General features: G+C 33.9%; 2 pseudogenes; both read right to left on the bottom strand.

Annotated features, from left to right (window-relative positions):
* Nucleotides 1-10,591: 10,591 nt before the first annotated feature.
* LOC121248896 lies at nucleotides 10,592-14,483 on the bottom strand (annotated as a pseudogene).
* On the bottom strand, nucleotides 14,332-19,058 carry LOC121248894 (annotated as a pseudogene).
* Nucleotides 19,059-20,302: the final 1,244 nt, after the last annotated feature.

Here is a 20,302-nt window from a genome sequence, read left to right as displayed (position 1 = left end):
AATGTGATAAGCTTGAGGGCATATATAAATGTTGTCAACGATTATATAGCCTACCTCAACTGAAAGGCTTTTGCTCTAGTGCCACACATCTCTTTCAAATAGACATAGTGGCCGGGAAATAATTAACTAATTAAAATAAAAATAAATAAATTGAGCAAACTTTCAAAAACCGTGTAATGTAGACTACTAGTGCAGCTAAGAAAGCTTGCCGAATCCAACTTGGACTGTCCAGCCCATCAATCTACAATTATAAGTAAATATTGTGAGAAAACTGTTTATATAATGTATACGCACACACTCTTCAAATATATATATATATATATATATATTAATATAATATCTTCCGTTGGGTTTTACTGATGACAATAATCCATAGATATGTACTTCGGTGCAAAAAGCAAATAAAAAACACGTGATCCTCATCTATGGTTTTTTCTGTACATATTTCATTGTCAAATCTCCGAAGTTTGGCAACTTCCTCATGATCATTCATATAATTTTTTTAAAGGAGAAGAGAGAGATTCACACGTATGATATCCTATATATATAGGAATTGTAGGGCACACAGCGAATTAATGAAGGGTAGTGTGTGAATGCGTCCTATAATATTTCTAAGAAGCAGTGGCGGACCTATGAAGGGGCAGTGGGCCAAAAGTTTGAAAAAAAAAATTATATATATTAATTTTTTATAATTTAATAGGATGAGATTAATTTCATCTTATATTGGTCCCCTCTCTAAAAAATTATATTTTCCTACCACGAAATTATTTTAATCTTATAGATTAATTACTTATAAGTCCAATTTAAAAAAAATTAATTTGATTTAAAAATAAAATAAATAAAATACATTTCATATAAAATAAAATAATCTAATAACGTTATAACATGTTTTTACTATCAATAAAAATAAAAAAACAGAATTTTTTCTTGTCCTTCTGCCGCCTACAAGTCTACACTGCAGTTCTAACTTTCTACTGCTAAAAGCTTAAAGTCTTATCCTTAAAGGCAGACCTATGAAGGGGTAGGGGGCTATGCCTCCAAAAGTTTGAAAATATATATATATATATATATATATATATTAATTTTTATAATTTAATAAGATGATATTAATTTCATCTTGTGTTGACCCTCTCTAAAAAATTATCTTAACCTTCTCTACAAAATTATTTTGATCTTATAGATTAATTACTTATAAGTCTAATTTAAAAAAATTTAATCCAATTTATAAATAAAATACATCTTACATAAAATAAAATAATTTAATAATACATTTTTACTATCAATAAAAATAAAAAGAGAATTCAAATAGTTTTCTTCTCCTTCCACTGCGGCCTACAAGGCTACACTGCATTTCTTTATGGCAATACTTTAGGAACATGCTATACGTTTGTTTTGGTCGGGGCGCTTCATTTGCTCTTTCTTTATATATATATATATATATATAAAATAAGCGTCAATAAGCATGCAGCTGTCCTACAATTTTTTTTTCTTTTTTACCCTTACGTTTCTAATCTATTTCCGTTGTACTCATTAATTTTTTCACATAATTTTTTTCCTTTTTTACCCTTACATTTCTAATCTATTTCCGTTTTAATCATTAACTTTTTCAGATAATTTTTTTTTCCAAAGTTACCCTTACTTATTTTATTCATTTCCCGTTTGCATGCTTTGTTTGTAGTTTTCCTCTATTTTTTATGTCAATTATACTCATACTTTTCAATTCAATTTGCACGTCTCGTCTGTGCTTTTCAATTTCAATTCAATTTACACGTCTCATATCTGCTTTCCACTTCTTTCTATTTCCAGTTCTTTCTAGCAGCGTTTGTGTTTTTCAGATTTTCCTTCCACCGCTTCGACCGACTCAACCTTAGTGTTATCAGATTTGTAACTTCTTCCACCGCTTCGACCGACTCAACTTTAGTGTTATCAGATTTGTAAAAATTTATTAATTTTAAATTTCTTATTATTCTACTCTTCTGGCGCTTCCACCGGTTGACACTTCATATAAAACTAGTTTTCACTTCCTATAAAAGCAGTTCTACACGTAATTTACTTCCTACTCCATTTCTTCATCCATTTTACTTACTGTTATTTCTCTCACGTTTAAATCAAAATCTTCACTCAAATCTCGCAAAAAAAACAGTGCCTTAGGGTTGATATAACTGTTCCTCAGTTTGAAATTCCAAAAATAAGTAGGTATGTAATTTTTTCCCTTCTGTAATTGATTTCCCTTTTACTTATTGTTATTTCTCTGATGTTTAAATCAAATTCCTCACCCAAATCCCACAAAAAATCAGTGGCTCAGGGTTGATATAACTGTTCGTCGGTTTGAAATTTCAAAAATAACTAGGTATGTAATTCTTTTTCTTCTCTAATTGATTTCCCTTTTATTTTCAAGTCTAATGATATGCATGTGTTTGTTTTTGTTTCCAGTTACGTCACGTACCATATTTGCTCTTATGGCATGTTTATAAACATCAATAAAAAAAAAAAAAAAAAAAACTACAAACCATTAATAGCACGATTACTACACATATAAGTTCAAAAATTATACACTAAACTGAAGGAAGTAAAATAACATCTAAACAGATATGATGGATGTCTGTTACTTTAAAAAATAAAATTGTAGGTGATTGTCTGCCTTTTATTGCCTGTCTATTTTGGTTTTCAATTGTCTGCCTTTTATTGCTTCTCTATTTTAGTTTTCAATTACATCATATATTCTATCTCTTCTTATCACGTGGTTCATACACATCCAAATTAAGAAATTACAAACTACAGACTACTTAAAATGTACAAAACAGAGTTGTCATGTAAACAAATATGTTAAGATCCAAGATAGAGACTGTTTAGCAGATAGTTAGAACACATGCACGATAGAAAAGTATAGACTGCAAAGTAAAACACGAATCCTACATATCATGGTGCTTAAAATGAACTGATCAATCCTTGAAAACTGTAAAATAAGCTTTTTACTTAAACGTATATGCTAAAATACATATCATGAGGTGTTTATCACATACTTGGTCCACATGCACGCCATGAAACTACAGCCTACAAACTTGAACAATAAAATTTCGTATGTTCATGTCTAAAGGTTTTAAAATAGATTTCCACCTAAACAAAAATGCAAACTGCATAGTGTTTATGAGATGATTGCTACATATGCAAGTTAAAAAGTTACATATAACAAACTAAAACAATAAATCTACATATGGTCATCTTTAAAAAGTGAAAAATAAATTTATGATATAAACAAATATGGAAAAAATGGAAACTACAAACTGTTTATTCCATGGCTGATACATATGCAAGTTAAAAAATTAGAAACTATAAACTCAGAGAATAAAAATATATATGCACATCGTTAAAAGCTGTGAAGTAACATTTTCACTTACACAAATATGCTTCATATTTTATGTATTTACACTTCCAAGCTCAATAATCACATATACAAGAGAAAAAAAAAACCAACATGTAATCTGGAAAAAAACACTTACCTCCTGTAGAAGAGACAATATAGAGAAGGAGTGTTGCTCCACCAATAAGAAAAAAACATTTAACGTAACAAAATAAACAAACCAAAATTTACAACACATAATTAAAGATACATAAATCTACAAAACAAAATAAAAAAATTTCCATACTTTTATTTGTATTGAGATCTAGATCTACAAAAAAAAAATTAAATCATAACAAACAATATCCACTCATTTCTTTACAGATTCACCAAAAAGAAAAGAAACTACTATGATTTTTAGATGCTATACATAATATCCGACATGTCTCCTACTTCCAAATCCAAATATCTAACAAATAAAGACTACAACCAGATATGTACAAAACATAAAAAAAAAACTTTTATAACCTCAAAGAATGCAGATAATTTTAGATAACAGCCAAACAAAAAACACTTACCTCCTGTAGAAGAGACAATATGGAGAAGGAGTGTTGCTCCACCAATAAGAAAAAAATATTAAACGGAACAAAATAAACAAACCAACAAAAAGAAATGTGTTAGATAACAGATTTGAATTACAAATACCCCAAAATCAGTTGGAAGTACAAATCTGTTCAAAATTACAAAAATAAATATCTACATCTGCCAAATTCGAAATATGGACAAAAAATGACCATGTGAAAAAAAAAATATGTAGTGCCCTACAGTTGGAGAGAAAACTGCAGATAACCAACAAAAACTGTGAAATCATAAGAGAGAGAAAAAAAAATTTACAACACATATTTAAAGATACATAAATCTACAAAACAAAATAACAAATTTCCATACTTTTATTTCTATCCAGATCTACATCTAACAAAAAAAAAATCAAAAGAAACAATATCCACTTATTTGTTTACAGATTCATAAAAAAAAAAAAAAAAAAAAAAAAGAAACTAATATGATTTTTAGATGTGAGACATAATATCCGACATGTCTCCTACTTCGAAATCCAAATATCTAACAAATAAATAAATATTGCAACCAGACATGTACAAAACAACAGAAAAAAACTTTTATAACCTCAAAGAATGCACATAATTTCAGCTCAGAGTCAAACAAAAATGATAACAAAATAACGACATAAATATATTTGCACAATCTCTTTAAATAAGTGAGGATATGTTCAGATCTATAGAGCATTAAAAAAAATACAAAAAAAAAAAAAAACCTCCATTGATTTATTTGTAGATTCACGATAGAAGGAGAAACAGAACAAGATACCAACAACAAATAAAGGAAAAAAAATAGCAGATCAAAATGAAACAGAGAAACTTAATCATCCATAAAAGTTCATTTACATTCAGCCGAAACATTGAGAGAAAAAAAAAACACTCAAGAAAATCGAAAAAAGAAATTTCAAAATCAACTAAAACTAAAGAAAATAGAAATTATCAAGGGCTCATATGAGGACATGATTTTCTTCAAGTATATGAAGACCTAATCAGATCTGTAGAGAAAACAAAATCAGAAATAGACGACGTACAAATAAATAGAACAAATAAGACCACAAATAAATATATGTTATGGAGATCTATTATGAAATATATAAATCTTATAAAATAAATTTAATAAAGAAAATAGATTTGATCAAGACGAAGAAGGTCCGGATCTTATACAATAGATAAAATGCATAAACATAACCAAAAAAAAACACCACCTCTTATGAAAATTTGTTATGGAGAAACCGTAAATAAAGCTAACTCGGATTTGAACATTAGCTTCTCAGATGTATAAAGATCTATTCAGATCTAAAGAGAAAACAAATTCAGCCATAGACCAACTAAAAAAAAATAAAATAGACCATGTTCGATCCCTATATACAAACGGAAACATAACAGAAAGCCCAAATAAATTAAAGCACTAAGAAAAAAAAAAAACCTGCACATCAACGAACGAAAATACCAAAAAAAAAAAAGAAAAAGGGGAAGAAACAAACTGATGAGAGTCAAAACGTGGAAGCCTTCTTAGTATTCATCCGTCTCAGAGAAAAAGAAATCTGGTCTCTGTGGTCTAATGGTGAGACTGCGATACATTTCAAAGAAAATAAGAAAAAAAATTACGGGAAGGAGGTGGTGAGATTGTTGGTGAAATCAGGCCATGGAGAAATGGGTGGAGAAGGGAGGAAGAAGAATTTGGAGGCGCGTTTTGATATAGGCTGCTCATTTCGTGTAGAAAGATAGAGAGAGAGAGAGATAGAATGTTAGGGTTTCGTTCGAAAATTAGGGGCGGCGAGACGCAAAGAGGAAGACAATGTCTTTAGCCACTGTGCAGTCCGTAAGTATGTATTTATACTACTCCCGTGAATGTTAGGGTTCCTTTGGCTGAAAACGGTGCCGTTTTAATATGACCTTCTTCTCTATACATCAAGATCGATGTGTTCGAAAATATAAAAAAAAAATTACAGTTTAAAAGAAAGAGATAAATTTTTGGACATTACTTATTACAAATATATTTGGAACTTAAACTTTAAATTGATAATAAATTATATTAAAATTATTAATAAAGATAAATTTGTAAAAAAATCATTTCTAATATTCTGCAAATTTTATTTCTAATCACAAAAAATTCTCTTCTAAATACATAGTCATTTTTATTTACATAAGATGACAGTTCTTCATAAAATTCCATTTACATAAACTGGGCTATTGGTCTTTTTTGCATTTGCCTTCAAATTATAAAAAAAAAAAAGTTTAATTGTTGTGTGTTTTGTAAACTTAGGTACTAACAGCATTGCTAAAAAAATTTACCCCTACTTTTATATTTATTTTCACTACTTGTCCCATTTACAACTTTAGATGTGAAAAATACATAGGTGTTAAAAATAATTTTCATTCCAAATTAATATATCAATTACCCATAAAATTATAATAACAAAAAAGAGTCTCCAAAATTTAAGATATATTGTCGCACTTACTTTTTGAAGAATAATTTTTGATAAATTTTACGTTTGTGTTTTAGATTTTAGACTTTGCATATACTTAAATTTTATTACATCAATCATTTTATTACGTATCATGTAAAAATTACAATAAAACAACTGAATATGAAAAAAATGAAAACATTTTATGTTATAGTGACAAAAAAATAGTGGCTTCACAATCAAGATAAACATTTCTTCTCATATTCTGGAGTTAAAAATTTTTACATTATAATTAGAATATATAAATTGCTAATATTAATAAATAATAATTTATTTACTATTTTTATATATCAATTTTATTTATAAATGTATAGTGATCACACATCAACTTCAATAGTCGCTTTTAAATCTGCAATAGAAAATTGTATAATTGTAACTGTGTTTGTGAAAATTCTTATGTTACATTTATAGATATTCTGCAGATAATATATGTGATATTTTTTATGATCAATGAGAAAATATTAAAACATAAGCAAAACTATTTCATTTCATAATCATATATATTAATATATATTTTATTATTACATAATTTTACAAAAAAATCTTATTTTTTAAAATATTTTTTATATTTTTCAATTGGGCACACGTGCATTGCACGTGTTTGCCCTTTACTAGTGTGTGTGTATATATATATATATATATAGTTGACTTGATTCGGAAGACAGTGATAAAGTGTTCATGAAATCCAGTTTTACTTGCACTTCCATGGTCGTTCATATCATTATTTGAAGTTAGGCTACAAGAAAGCAGCTTGAAGATCAAAACAAGGAAACAGACATTTTCGATGACGGTGTTTTGTTTTGTTTTTTTCTTTTTTTGATGATAAATGATATATGCAGTAGTTTTGAACTTAGAAAACAAAAAGTAATAATAATATTCCTGCTTAGTTGTAGATCTGCATGCAGTCTTCGATCCAATTATTCGCATTTGCACACATAAAGTTTTATATTCCCAACTCCATTACTGAGATGGGAATGCTTAATGGATTAATATCATGTCAAAACGAGTTTTTGCACAAGCAGTTCTGAATTGCTAAGCTGATCATAAGCATGTGATGTGATAAATGAGAATCAGCTACCACATGTACTACTCTTTAAATCATTTTTGAGCATCTGGACTATCCGAATTCGAGGGTGGTGTCAAATAGGGCGGCTCAATATATTTAGTGCCTTAAGTTACATATTTAAAATGAGCCTTAATTTAAAAATGATAAATTTTATATTCAATATAAAAGAATGAGATTTAAAAACCAATAATGAGAAGCAAAATTACAGATCAGAGATTTATATTCATATTTTTTTTAGTATATCCTTTTCTATTGATAATATAGTTAATTCATTTAATCTTTCTCATGATATATTTAATCGTAAGTAATAATTTTTTTTATTATTATTTTAGTTTAGAAAATTTCTTTCTTATATAGAAGCAAATGTTATTGGTATTATTGTTAGTCATATTCTATAAGCAATATATCGAGGGTGAATTAGTTTTTATAGTTTTAGATCCAATAGGATAGCTAACGTTGTGATACGATTTTTATTTTCTCTCTCTAGACGATTTTGCTCTCAACAAAAACCTAAACATCACACCTTCTCTGCCGAGAGGGGTGGAGCTTTAGCTCCTCCCTCCCTCCCTCCCTCCTTCGTATGGCTAGTCCAGAAACTGTCCAGCCCATTTTTTTTTTCAGTTTTTATTTTGTTTTTGTCCATAACAAGGAGAAGCGCCGATCTATAGTTTTTCGGCCCCCCACGACCGCCACACGCCCCACCGTAGGACTCCCCCAACCGTCGATCATTCAGATGGCTAATGCAAAATGTCAAAAAGAGTGGCTCATGTGTCACATGCATGACACAAATCAGGGCTCATGGCATGCCATGGGCCAACTATGTTATTTTTTATTATTTATTTTAATTAATTTATTTTCCAATGGACCTATTAAGGGTTTCCAAGTTGTAATCTTTATAAATAAGACCCTTAGTCTTTGCATTTACATCTTTTGAACCTTTGGCAAATTCCCTAAGTGGGTAGACTTGTTCTTGAGATCATCATTCGGTGCTTAGCACTTGGGCTACTTGGGTGCAATTCGTGAAACCCTAATAGAGAATCACCACTTTGCAATTCATGAATAGATGTGATTCAATCTATCTATCTTGTTCTTTTCATCTTAGGGTGTAATTCATGAATCCCTAAATATCAATTAATCTTATGAGTATTTTCCATTTCATCTCTTGTCTTCAATTTTCTATCATTTGATCTTATTATTTTATGTGCATTGTTCTTGAGTTGTTCTTGAAAAATCCTTGTGTTGTTCGGCCAACAAACCAACCCATTCATCCATTTGATCGTTGCCACCTTCAAAGTCGACCACCTCATTGTTTGCCCTAGCTCACCTTCCATAAATTACCTTGCTGCCCCCTCCATAAAACCCTAGCCATATTGCCCACATACATCACTCAACCAACCCTAGTGTTGCCTTACTTTCCATAATAGTCAACTTCTCATAATTACCCTTCATCCCTCAAATACATTGCCCTAGCCATGAGTCATACTTACCATACTTGGTTTGCCATAAATCTCCACATCTCCATAAAACCTTAGGCGCCAACCTTAAGCCTCTAAAAGGTAATTACTTCCTTTTATGAGTCTTGCCTTCATCAATCCAAACCATTGACCTCGCCAAAACCCTAATTGCCTCCATCTTCCCATACTTATCACTTACCATATCTAGCATTCCTCATCTAACTAAGTCCTAGCCGAAATACACATAGCCTTCACCCACTCAAATCCCAGCCGTCCATCAAGAGTCCTCTTGGGCAACTTCCTTAATTCAAGAAAAGTTGACTCAATCCAATCACATCTCCTAATTCTAGGAACTTCCCTAGAATCCCTCCATCCCTTGAATCGCTCCACTTTTCCAATCCTCTTCAATCTCTTAAATCACTATTCTTAAAATCTTTTCAAGTCAACTATTGACTTGACATCTTAGCCCAAATTTGAATTTCCCTATTCCTCAAAAGATTCCTTCCATCTTAGAATTTTTCCATATCCATTTCCAATCATCCAACCCTAATCCTACCATATCCATTTCGGCAAACCCTAGTTCCCTTACACTCCAAACCCTAATTACTCATCCTACCCCGTGGCAACCCTAGTTGCCCATACCCTGAAACCCTAGCCTCATCTCATCCACTCAACCCTAAGCCCATCTACTTGGCGCCACTCACCAAGAACAAGTCTAACCGCCCACATTGATTTGCCTCCACTAAACACTTAGCCTACCCAATTCCATCATCATTCCTTTCATTCCATCACTCAAGCATCAACCCTTTGTTGAAGCCAAGCAAGTTGGCAAGGTCACTCAGTCATCATCCTCACCAAGGCAAGTTCGTGGTCCTTAGTGTTAGGGACAAGATCGGGGTCCCTAACACACAGTCCCTGAAGGTCGTCTGCCAGCGATTCGGCACATCTCCTGTTTGCTATCTTCTTATATTTTCGTTTCCCCTAATCAAGGATTGTGGGAAAGGGTAATGGAAGTTCAAGTCTCTTACAGCGACCAGCGAAATGCAACACAAAACACTTCACTGTGACTTCCAATCTTGGTATTACAGTCTGTTTTTCAAATTGTATCAAAACCGCCTCAAACGGCTTCCCTTGTGGGAAATGAGTGGGTCAAGTCATTAGCCACAGATCCCTCTTTTTTTATTTCTAGTGTTGTATTTTGCTGGTTTGGGATGAATGTTGGGGCCTCCCACCCTGTTGACTATTGTATCTTGTAACTGTTAAATATATCTATAATATGCTTGCTTAGAAAAAAAGAAAAAAAAAAAGATCCAATAGGATAACGACAGCCAACCATCTTTTACAAGTCATCATCTACTTACTAGCACAACTCTCTTCTTGCAGTTCTACCTTTTGCTATAGCTAGAATACATAACAACTTTGCTCCTCTTGCGCCCATATATTACCAGTTATTAGTCTGCAATCTCCACGAGGCAATGCTGCACTGCATCTCTTAATTACATAGTTCCTGTCATCAACCCAACAACACATATCTTGTCGAGTATATATATACAACTCAGTAAATAATTGGCAAAGACCATATCTTTCAACCAAGAGGACAAGAAAGTAAAACCTTTTTAACAAAATCTTATTGATTCAATTCCACTATATTTGGAGTCATGACTTTCTAAAACAAGCCGACTACAGGAACAGCCAGTTCTGATTTGTACTACATTTAGCTCTCTTTCACAGACCAATTGGCTTTCTTTCATGATGCCTACAATACACAGACCAAAAAGAAAGATGTACGTAGTTCATAGGCCGTACGTCATCAAAGTTAAGAAAGAATGGTCCAAGGAGAGAAAAGGAGATAATGCAACATTTTCCTGGTATACCGTATAACTCAAGATCTATTATTCCACTTGTGTATGCACCAATCTGAAAGGTTAGCTACTACAAATCCAAGGAATACCTGCAACACATTGTTTCCAGATTAGACACAGAAACATTCAAAATGAGAGTTTCATGCCCCATGATAGAATCTCTCCAGTTACTGTTTGTAAACACACACAAAGACAAATATCCAGCTACATAAGATCTAAAATACATTCATTCATGGGAGTTTGAGGGGGGAAAAAAAGATTTGTCCAAGCTCAAGTCAGCCTGCAAGCCCTTTAAAAAAAGAGAAACCTACGTGAAAAAACTCACTTTTATAGTGGATCCCACTTTTTTTTTAAAGGGCTTGCAGACTCCCGTACTTGGGTTTTGTAAGCAAAGGGTGTCAAGAAAGGAACAAATTCCACTGGCAAAGCCCTGTAGTACCAGCAGCAGAGGTACATTTACCTGAGCTGAACCGATAACATAAATGATTGAATAATGCTGTCCATGGATCAGCATATCCTCCATCATCCCAAGAGGTATCGTAAGCGAAGCACCTAGTGCTGCTATCAGCGGTGAGGTCCAAACAACAGCTAATGCCCTGAAATATTGATAAATTCTATTCAGAGAGAGTAAGAACAGAACCCTTGAGCTGAAATGGTAAAAAAAGTTTTCTCCTATAACATACCAAAAATAATCAGAGAGAAAGCTTCCAATAAAACCATTGACAAGAATAACTTCTTCCACTTTGGCAGAGGTGGGCAATCTGAATTGGTTCCATGCCCATGGCAGTCATAGGCCACACTAAAAACAGAGATTATAAATTTATGTCATGCAGGATAACAGGCAGTGTTATTGCAAGAGCAAAAATGTTTGTTTGAAGTCCAAGCAAAGCAATGCATTGACATGTGCTACCAAAAAAAGAAATCAAAGCTCCAAATTCTAACTTACAGCAACAAACTCTCAAAAATGTTGCTCGTGTGAACAATTTTTATCCAAACTAGAACAGAAGCCCAGAGATATGGCAGAGGCAAATTGAATCAATGATGAAAAAGCTTTATTTATAGCATATCATGATATACAGGACAGGAATGGCAAAATCTAGCAAGCAGTTGATCTTACCGAGCCACCAAAGAACAAGAAGCTAACAATCCAATAAAGCCAAATAACTTTTGCAATCTACCCTTTCACCACCTCCTGCAAACTTTTAAGCAGCACTGTAGTACATTTTTTTTTAACCCAAAGGAACATTAATGTTATGCATTATGAAAAGACTTGAATATTGTACCGAGTAGAAAGAGAAGATATTCAACCGGTAAATAGTCCATAGGTAAAGGACGAGAGAATAGCAAAAAGATCCGCAGAAGAGAGTGCTTCCCATTTCTGCAAACACAAAAAAAAAAAAAAAAAAAAATACATTAGTTGCTGCTAAAGAATCACTCCCAAGTATATTCAAACAGATAAAAAAACAACAAAAAAAAGAAAAAAAAAGTATTGAATAGGCTCAATGTGACTAACATATATAGCTCTTATATATATATATATATATATATCAGCAAAACAAGTACTGAATCCAGCCACAATCATAAATGATCTAAATCATGTCTCTAAAATAAGGGAAAAGAAATGTACTACTTAGATATCCTTAACTGCGTTTCATCTGCAGTTGTAGTCTTCCCAAAGGCTGTCATGACAACACCTGCCATGCTGACAACAACAGCGATTGCTTTTACCAAATTAATAGAGTCTTGACCAAGACATGCACCAATGAGAAGCGTAAAAGGTGCTGAAGTTGAAGACAACAATGTTGTACTGGCAACTGTGTTCGTTGCAAGTGCAGCATCGTTAGATACTGCAGAAAACAAACTTGGTCATGATCCTTCACCCAGAAACGGAAATTTTACCAGTACTCTAAGCTGATAATATATGTCATGAAACCTTTATGTATAAAATAGAAAATCGCCTTGTAAAATATATCTATGTAACAGTACCATGCATAAATTATCTAATGGCAGACAGGTCCAAGCAAATATTACAGAAACAATACGTAATTCGGGTCTCACCTCAGTAATAAACCAGAGAGGAGCAACGCAAAATCCAAACTTGGCTATTTCCCTTGTGGTAATGTTTTTGTCTTCCTTTACCTTGTCAATCTTATTTGTGGATTCAGAAACTAACAGCTTGACGTTTTCAGAGTAAATGTATGTACAAGAGCATTCATTCCCCAACGGTTCCGATGTTTCAATTTCAAACGCACTATGCAACCCATTGTGTTTTGCAGAAGCATCGAGTTCTGCAGCAGACTCCTCATCCACTGTTTGATCTGCACCATCTTCACTTTTACGGCAGTAGCATCTCATGAGTATTCCCATTAACCAATCCTTAATGAAAGCAATTGGAAGATGAACTACGAACAGAGAAGTTGCTAGATATGCCACTGCAAAAGGATGATTGTATTCTGTGTACACACCCTGTTGAAAAACAAATGCTTGTTAAGTGTTCCGGGAGTCAACACAGCAACATGAATTTAGTACATTTACTGCTTTACCAAAATAAGAAATCCACTTCCATGAACCTCTTATAACGTAGAAAGTTTAACATGGGATTTGTTTATAACGACTGGTACGGAAAAAGATCGAGTTATATTTAAGTCTAGAATCATGTTGTGATTCAGAAGATACCAGCAAACGAATGAACGTTATGCTGTAGAAGTTATGGACTCTTTTCGGTGGTGCGTTGGCTTTAAGACTACACTCACATTTAAAGGTTGGATAGCTTTATGTCACCAAGCACTAACTCGAAAAGTGACTATAAGGATCCAAGAATAATGCGACACTGATTACTGTCGGACCCATGCCACCGTGCAAAGCAAATATGTGATGGATCATTGCCCTCTCCACCTGTTCTCTAGTTACTGTAGAAGATGACGATCAATATGGCTATTATCATGATCGAAGTCTTGGTTAGTATCTTTTCATTCAATATCTAATATTTCGTATTCCAGAAAGCAAATACCAAACGGCAAGTTCTACGCGGAACTCAAAACCAAACAGTAGTTTTCTTGTTCTATACGATCAACGGTTTCACCACCTGGTTTCCTACTATAATTTCCATTTATCTGTATTCATTTAAACCGATATGGTGTTCATATTAAACATCAATCTCGCCCAGAGCAATCAGAGATCATAAGGAAGCAATATCTGACGTACCAAACAACATATTCACGGACAGCTCATTCAAAACTTAAATCTATCCAACACCCATTACTTGAAAAATCTATAGCGTAACCGGCAAAACAACGGAAAACGTACCTATGTATATAACTGAAACATCAAGTTTACTTTCACTGTGTGTGTGTGTGTGAGAGAGAGAGAGAGAGAACTGACCTGTGTAACCTCTGCAGAAGTAACCCACAAAATCACAACCATAACGATGAGAAGCAGCCCTCCCTTATATTTCCAACTGATCATTTTCTCATAATCTATTATATAAGAGTCCAGGAATCTCTTATATATCTCTTTACTCTTTGTACTTCTCTGTCACAGCTCTCTCTCTCTCTCTCTCTCTCTAACCAAGCTAGCGATTATGACGTGCTGCTTAGTACTTATGATCCACGTGAAAACTTACAAGCGTTTTATTAGTGTGTTTAATTAGCTTCCAAACAGTCCTGTGGTCGTCATCTTCTTCTCTCCGGCCTGTAATATCGAAGGAAAGTAGAAAAAAGAAAAAAAATAAATTAGTGCTTAATTTCTGAGTGCTTTGTCTAGTCTCTTATATCAGAAAAATACAAATGCTACAACAATAACTCCACGTTCAAATGGTCCTTTGTACCGCAAATAATGATGGTGCATGGTCTCTCGCAATCAAATAGGATAAACTTTCAACTAGAAAGTTGGCACTTGTCTTCTTTTCTCATTCTTTTTCTTTTTTACTTTTTCTTTTTATAAAGGAAGGAAGCACCGAACTAAAAGTAGTGTCAGACTCTCACATAGATATTGACATTTGGGGCTCTCTTGCACAGTCTTAACGTGTATGATATCATCTCTTAACAATATATAACATTTTGGGTTCACTACGTAAAAATTGCTTATTTATAGTCAGATGTATCCTACGAAAATAATTATTCTCTATTAAAAATAAGTCTATTATCATCGCAAATAGTATTCTTTTCTAAATAGTCCGTCATAAATACTTATTTTCTTGTAATGAATATTCTTACACTGTTCGCCAACCAAGGAAGCCCACTTTTTTTGGTACGTGTAAGATAAAAAAAACTTGGAGAGATATCAGAGCTGCATCCATATCTCATGTCCTAAAGTTTCTCTCGGAAACAATCAATCATGTTTTTTCTGTTTTAGCAAATCATTTCAAGAGCATGCATTACATTCCTTTCCCTAAATCTTTATCTGTTCTATTTAAAAAATTTTACTACTTTATAGTGTTCTCTTCAATTTTGATATATAACATCATATTAGCTAGGGTGTTGATTAAAAAAGAAAGATTCCCATGGAGACCAAAGATCAGAAAGATATCCATTTAAGAATTGTTATAATATTAGAGTGTTGAATAAGATAAATTATAAATCAAACATGCATTTGGATTGCGACAAATCATGTAGGGAGCCACCAGCAACCTTTAAAATTCTACTTAAAATGGGGAACGATCGAATTACCTGGGTTGTTTTAAGAAGCACTTCACTAAAATTAGCTAAAACCTATTTTTGGTTCTGGATGCTGGAGCTCTGAACATACGTACTACTAAAGAGAGGGCTTTTCTTTTTCAAATATAAAAAAGAAAATTACGAAAATAACCTAATAATAATTAACATGTATAATGATATCTATATATAAGTGGTTTTCATATGTAAATGTCTCCATGTGAAAACTGAGATTTTCAAAGTACTCCCAAGGAACTGCATGCATGCCTGTCCTCTAGCTTTGATTAGATGCCGATCGAGCTGACTAGGTTGAATATACACCATTCTTATCTGCCTTTTTCGAGTGAAAAAGCTAGCTTTAGTAACAATTCTCCTGTTAATGATATATATCACTGAAAAAATCTTGAGCAGCTCCCAATAAATTTGCGGCTAGCTATGAGATCGTTCCCAGCACTCAAAACTAAATAAATAAGAACCAAATCCATCTGGTCCTGTAGTACTATCATCCGAAGGAATACTATTTAAAGCTTCCTTGAACTCTAATAAAGAAGGAAAACGAGAGAGCTATCCTCCTCAAAAATCAACCGAGGAATAATATTGAATACTTTCCTATCCAATTGAGACCCACTAAAAGTAGGAAGATCTGAAAAGCATTGAACTGGTGCATAGTGAATAGTTTAGGGGATTCCTATATCTGTCCATTATCCAAAGTCAGCTTGATGTCACTGCATGCCTTTCTCCTCTTATGATTCAAAATAGCATGAAAAAACATGGGGATGCTTATAACTTTTCAACTCTGGTAGAAAAGAACAGGTTTTTTTATTAGCTACAGTGGTTCGAAGATGTCTCGATTCGATGAGCAAAATCGGGTGGAAGAGCATACCTCACAAATCTGCAATGCCCGCACTTTCCATTACAAGACTCCATATATTGTTGTTACAGATGATGCTGGCATAATATAAATGATCAACCTATTTCCAGGTATTCACATGCTCATTGTTTGCGGGTGCATTGGAAGGTAAAGTTGAGGTACATAACCCTCTTTTCTTAGCTCTAGCAGAAGACTCTTCAGTATTGAATATATCTCAGCAGACTGTGGGTGACTTCCATCTGCAGCGACAAAAATGTGGGTGGTGCTGTGATGTCAATCCAGCTGTACCCAGGAACCTTCTGGACTCGTCTTTCTTTCATTAAACTACGTATCTTAAGCACATTCCCCCAGTCTCCAGTATCAGCATGTAGATTTGAAAGCAATATATAGTAACCAGAATTTTGAGGGTCTAAGTCAAAAGATGTCTAGAAGCTATTTCAGCAAGCTCAACATTACCATGGACCCGACAGGCACCAAGCAGTGTCCCCCAAACACCAGCATCCGGAATGAATGGCATACTTTTTATAATTTCAAATGCTTCATTCAGCCGACCAGCACGCCCAAACAAGTCCACCATGCATGCATAATGCTCCATCCGTGCTGGGAGTCCATATTCCTTCGTCATGGAATAGAAATAGCGAGCTCCATCATCAATTTGGCCTGCATGACCACAAGCAGATATTATAGCAAGAAAGGTGACATGATCAGGCAAAATCCCATTTCCAACATTCTGTTGAACAGACGGAGACAGTCCTTAAGGCAACCATGGTTCCCATAAGCAGAAATTATGCTATTCCATGAAACTTCATTCTTCTCTCCCATCATGTTAAACACAAGGCATGCAGAATCCAAGTTCCACATTTAGCATACATGTCTATCAGTGCACTCTCGGCAAAAAAGATCAGAGCTGAATGTCCCTTTAACCATGAAACCATGGATCTCTTTTCCATATTGGAGTGATGGTAAGTTCGCACATGCAATAGAGCAGCTGATATGCTCACACAATCGAACTTGGTTCCTTCAATCCCCATTTGACGAAAAGTTGAATTGCTTCTTCTGGCTCGCTATTCTGGAACAACTTGTGATCATTACATTCCAACAAACAGTATCCCTTTGGGACATTCTGTCAAAGATATGATGAGCAAGATCCAATCGTCCACATTTTGCATACATATCTGTAATTGCACTTCCCACATGACACCTTCCATCAAGCCCATTCTTGAGGATGTTACAATGCAATTCCTTCCCCAATTTCAGAGCAGCCAAAGCAGCACAAGCAGGCAGAACACTTGCCAGGGTAACAGAATTTGGTCTCATCTTTTCTTTTAGTAACCATCTGAAAATTTCCAAAGCATCACTATTAATTCCATTAAGCACAAAACCTGAAATCATAGCTGTGCACACGATGACATCAACTGTGTTGCTTTGTCCAAAAACCTTGCGTGCCATCCCCACATCCCTGCACTTAAAGTATATATCTATAAGTGCACTCTTCACAAATAGATCCAAAGGCACACCGTGTCTTACCATGTAACCATGAATTTCCTTACCTTGTTTGAGACCTGCGATTTCAGTAACTGATGGAAGGAAGCTTGCAAAGGTGATCGAGTCTGGTTTGACACTAACAGATATCATCTCACGAAACAAATTGCAGCCTCACGCATAAACCCATTTTGTACAAATCCAGAATCATTCCATTCCATGTCACCAAATCAGTTTGCGGTATCATATCAAACAACTTACATGCATCAAACAAATACTGGCATTTTGAATACATAGCTAACAAGTGTTGGCCACGGAAGATTCCAGCTCTAACCCACACCTGACGACAAGTCCATGAAGCTGGGTACCGAAACCAATCATTGCTTCTGAGGCACAAACTGATATTATACAAGCAAAAGTCACGGAATTGGCCTAATTTCACTATTTCTCATTTCCAAAAACATTCTTAGAGCACTACTAGTATCTCAGTTTTTACATAACTATTAAGCATGACATTACATAAACACCATCTTTATGTGGAATTCTATCAAACAAACATCGCGCATCATTAATACAATCATTCTCCGCATACATTTTGATCAAAGAACTACCCACAAACACGTCCAACTCAAAGCCCATCAACTGAATTGTTCCGTGAACCAACTTACCCAGATTTACATTATTCAGACCAATACAAGCCTAATCACATAGGGAAAATACTTATCAGGAGAAGTACCACAACCCAACATCTTAAAGTAAAATAACAAGGCAAAATCAAACCTACCCAGTACTGTAAACCCTCTAATCATCCATTCCAGGGCAAAGAAGAGGACCTGAGTTCAAGCCTATAGAACATATTCTTCGCATCCATAAAGCTCCCACAAAGAATGTACATACCCAAAACCCTGCCACCCAGAAGCCGTGGTTGCCAATTCCACTGACAATGATCTGGGCATGAACTTGCTTACCATGACGAAGTGCAGAAGGGTCAAACAAGCTTGCAAAATCGACGCCAATTGGCATGCGAAAGCCTGTTCGATGTTTGGTACGACCGACATGAATGTTTGAAGTTGTTGCAGTTGGCATGTACAAGCTTGATAGGTGAAGTTCGGGTAAAACGTGTGGATTGAATTGAAAACAGGAATTTGAATTTTGAGGCGCATTTTCTAAAACAGAATCAAGCATATTTGCATGCGGCATTTGCCAGTGCGTAATGTTGGTATTTTTAAGGATTATGCTACGGTCACCGCTCTCACTGGCAGCTACTATTTTTTTTTTCCTCGTATATGTATTTTTAACATTTTCAAATATTTTTTAAAAAAATAAAAAAATTATAATATTATAAAAAAATACTTTTTTAATTATTAATTAAAAAATAAAAATAAAAAATACAGCAGTAGAATGGAACGGTGCGAATAGCATTTTTTCATTTTTAATTGGCTGTATTTGAATAAGATACTTGATAGATGAATCATGGAAAGCCGTAAAGCCGTTTGGTATATTCGGTAGTTTTCTAGAATCTAGGATTAACGGCATTTAGATTTTGAAAAGATAATAACATATTATTTGTTTTGAATAAAAAGTGGGCTGCCTTATTTATGAATCCCCATTGTCGTAATATCTCTCTTTTAAAGTGTGGTGTTTTTTCTTTCGGTATGAAATAGGGAAAAATCAATAGAAAGGAAAAGTGTGAACTAGATTATCTCGAGAGTAATTTTTTTAGATAAAATAGATGTTTCTTTAGGTGAAGCTTTGACACAATCACTTGTGCAGAATTGATTTAGCTATACGACGATCAGTTAGGCTGTTATATCCTGGAGGAGACAAGTCAAAGAGGTTTTTGTACCAATTCAATTGAAACTTTACATACCGTAAAAGACTTGAATCTCTTATAGAGAGCGATATTTCCATGCCTCAGTCCAAGCTGCTTTCTTTTGAATTTTTCATTTCATTGTAATTTTTCATTTTATTACTATTATTTCCTAACAATTTTAAAGAGATTCATATGGAGCTTACAAACGAAATTCACGAAAAGTATTTGAGATCTCAACAACCCTTCTGTTTTAAGGGAGTCCATTTCAAGAGATGGAAGAGTAAGGTGCTCTTCTATCTATGCCTTTCAAGGTCTCCTATGTTCTCACTACAAAGAATCCAAACAAGATCTCTGCCGAGAACATGACTGAAGCACAAGTCAAAGCACATGAAGAAAATATTGAAAAGTACACAAAAGATGAGTATAACTGCCAATGTTAGCTTTTAAATTGTCTTGCGAATCAATTTTTATGATTTCTACACTACTACTTACTCCTCTGCAAAGAAAATTTGGAAAGTCTTACAGAATAAATATGATACGGAAGAAGCTGGAGCAAAGAAATATGCGGCAAGTCGTTTCTTTCGATATCAAATGGTAGATGGAAAGTCCGTCCCAGAACAAGTGCAAAATTTTAAACGGTTGTAACAGAAGTTCGATTCGAAGACATCAGATTATAGACA

Source organism: Juglans microcarpa x Juglans regia, chromosome 2D, assembly GCF_004785595.1.
Source record: "Juglans microcarpa x Juglans regia isolate MS1-56 chromosome 2D, Jm3101_v1.0, whole genome shotgun sequence".
Lineage (NCBI taxonomy): Eukaryota > Viridiplantae > Streptophyta > Magnoliopsida > Fagales > Juglandaceae > Juglans > Juglans microcarpa x Juglans regia.
Note: the sequence above shows the minus strand (reverse complement) of the source record. Positions and strands in the feature narration are given on the sequence as shown.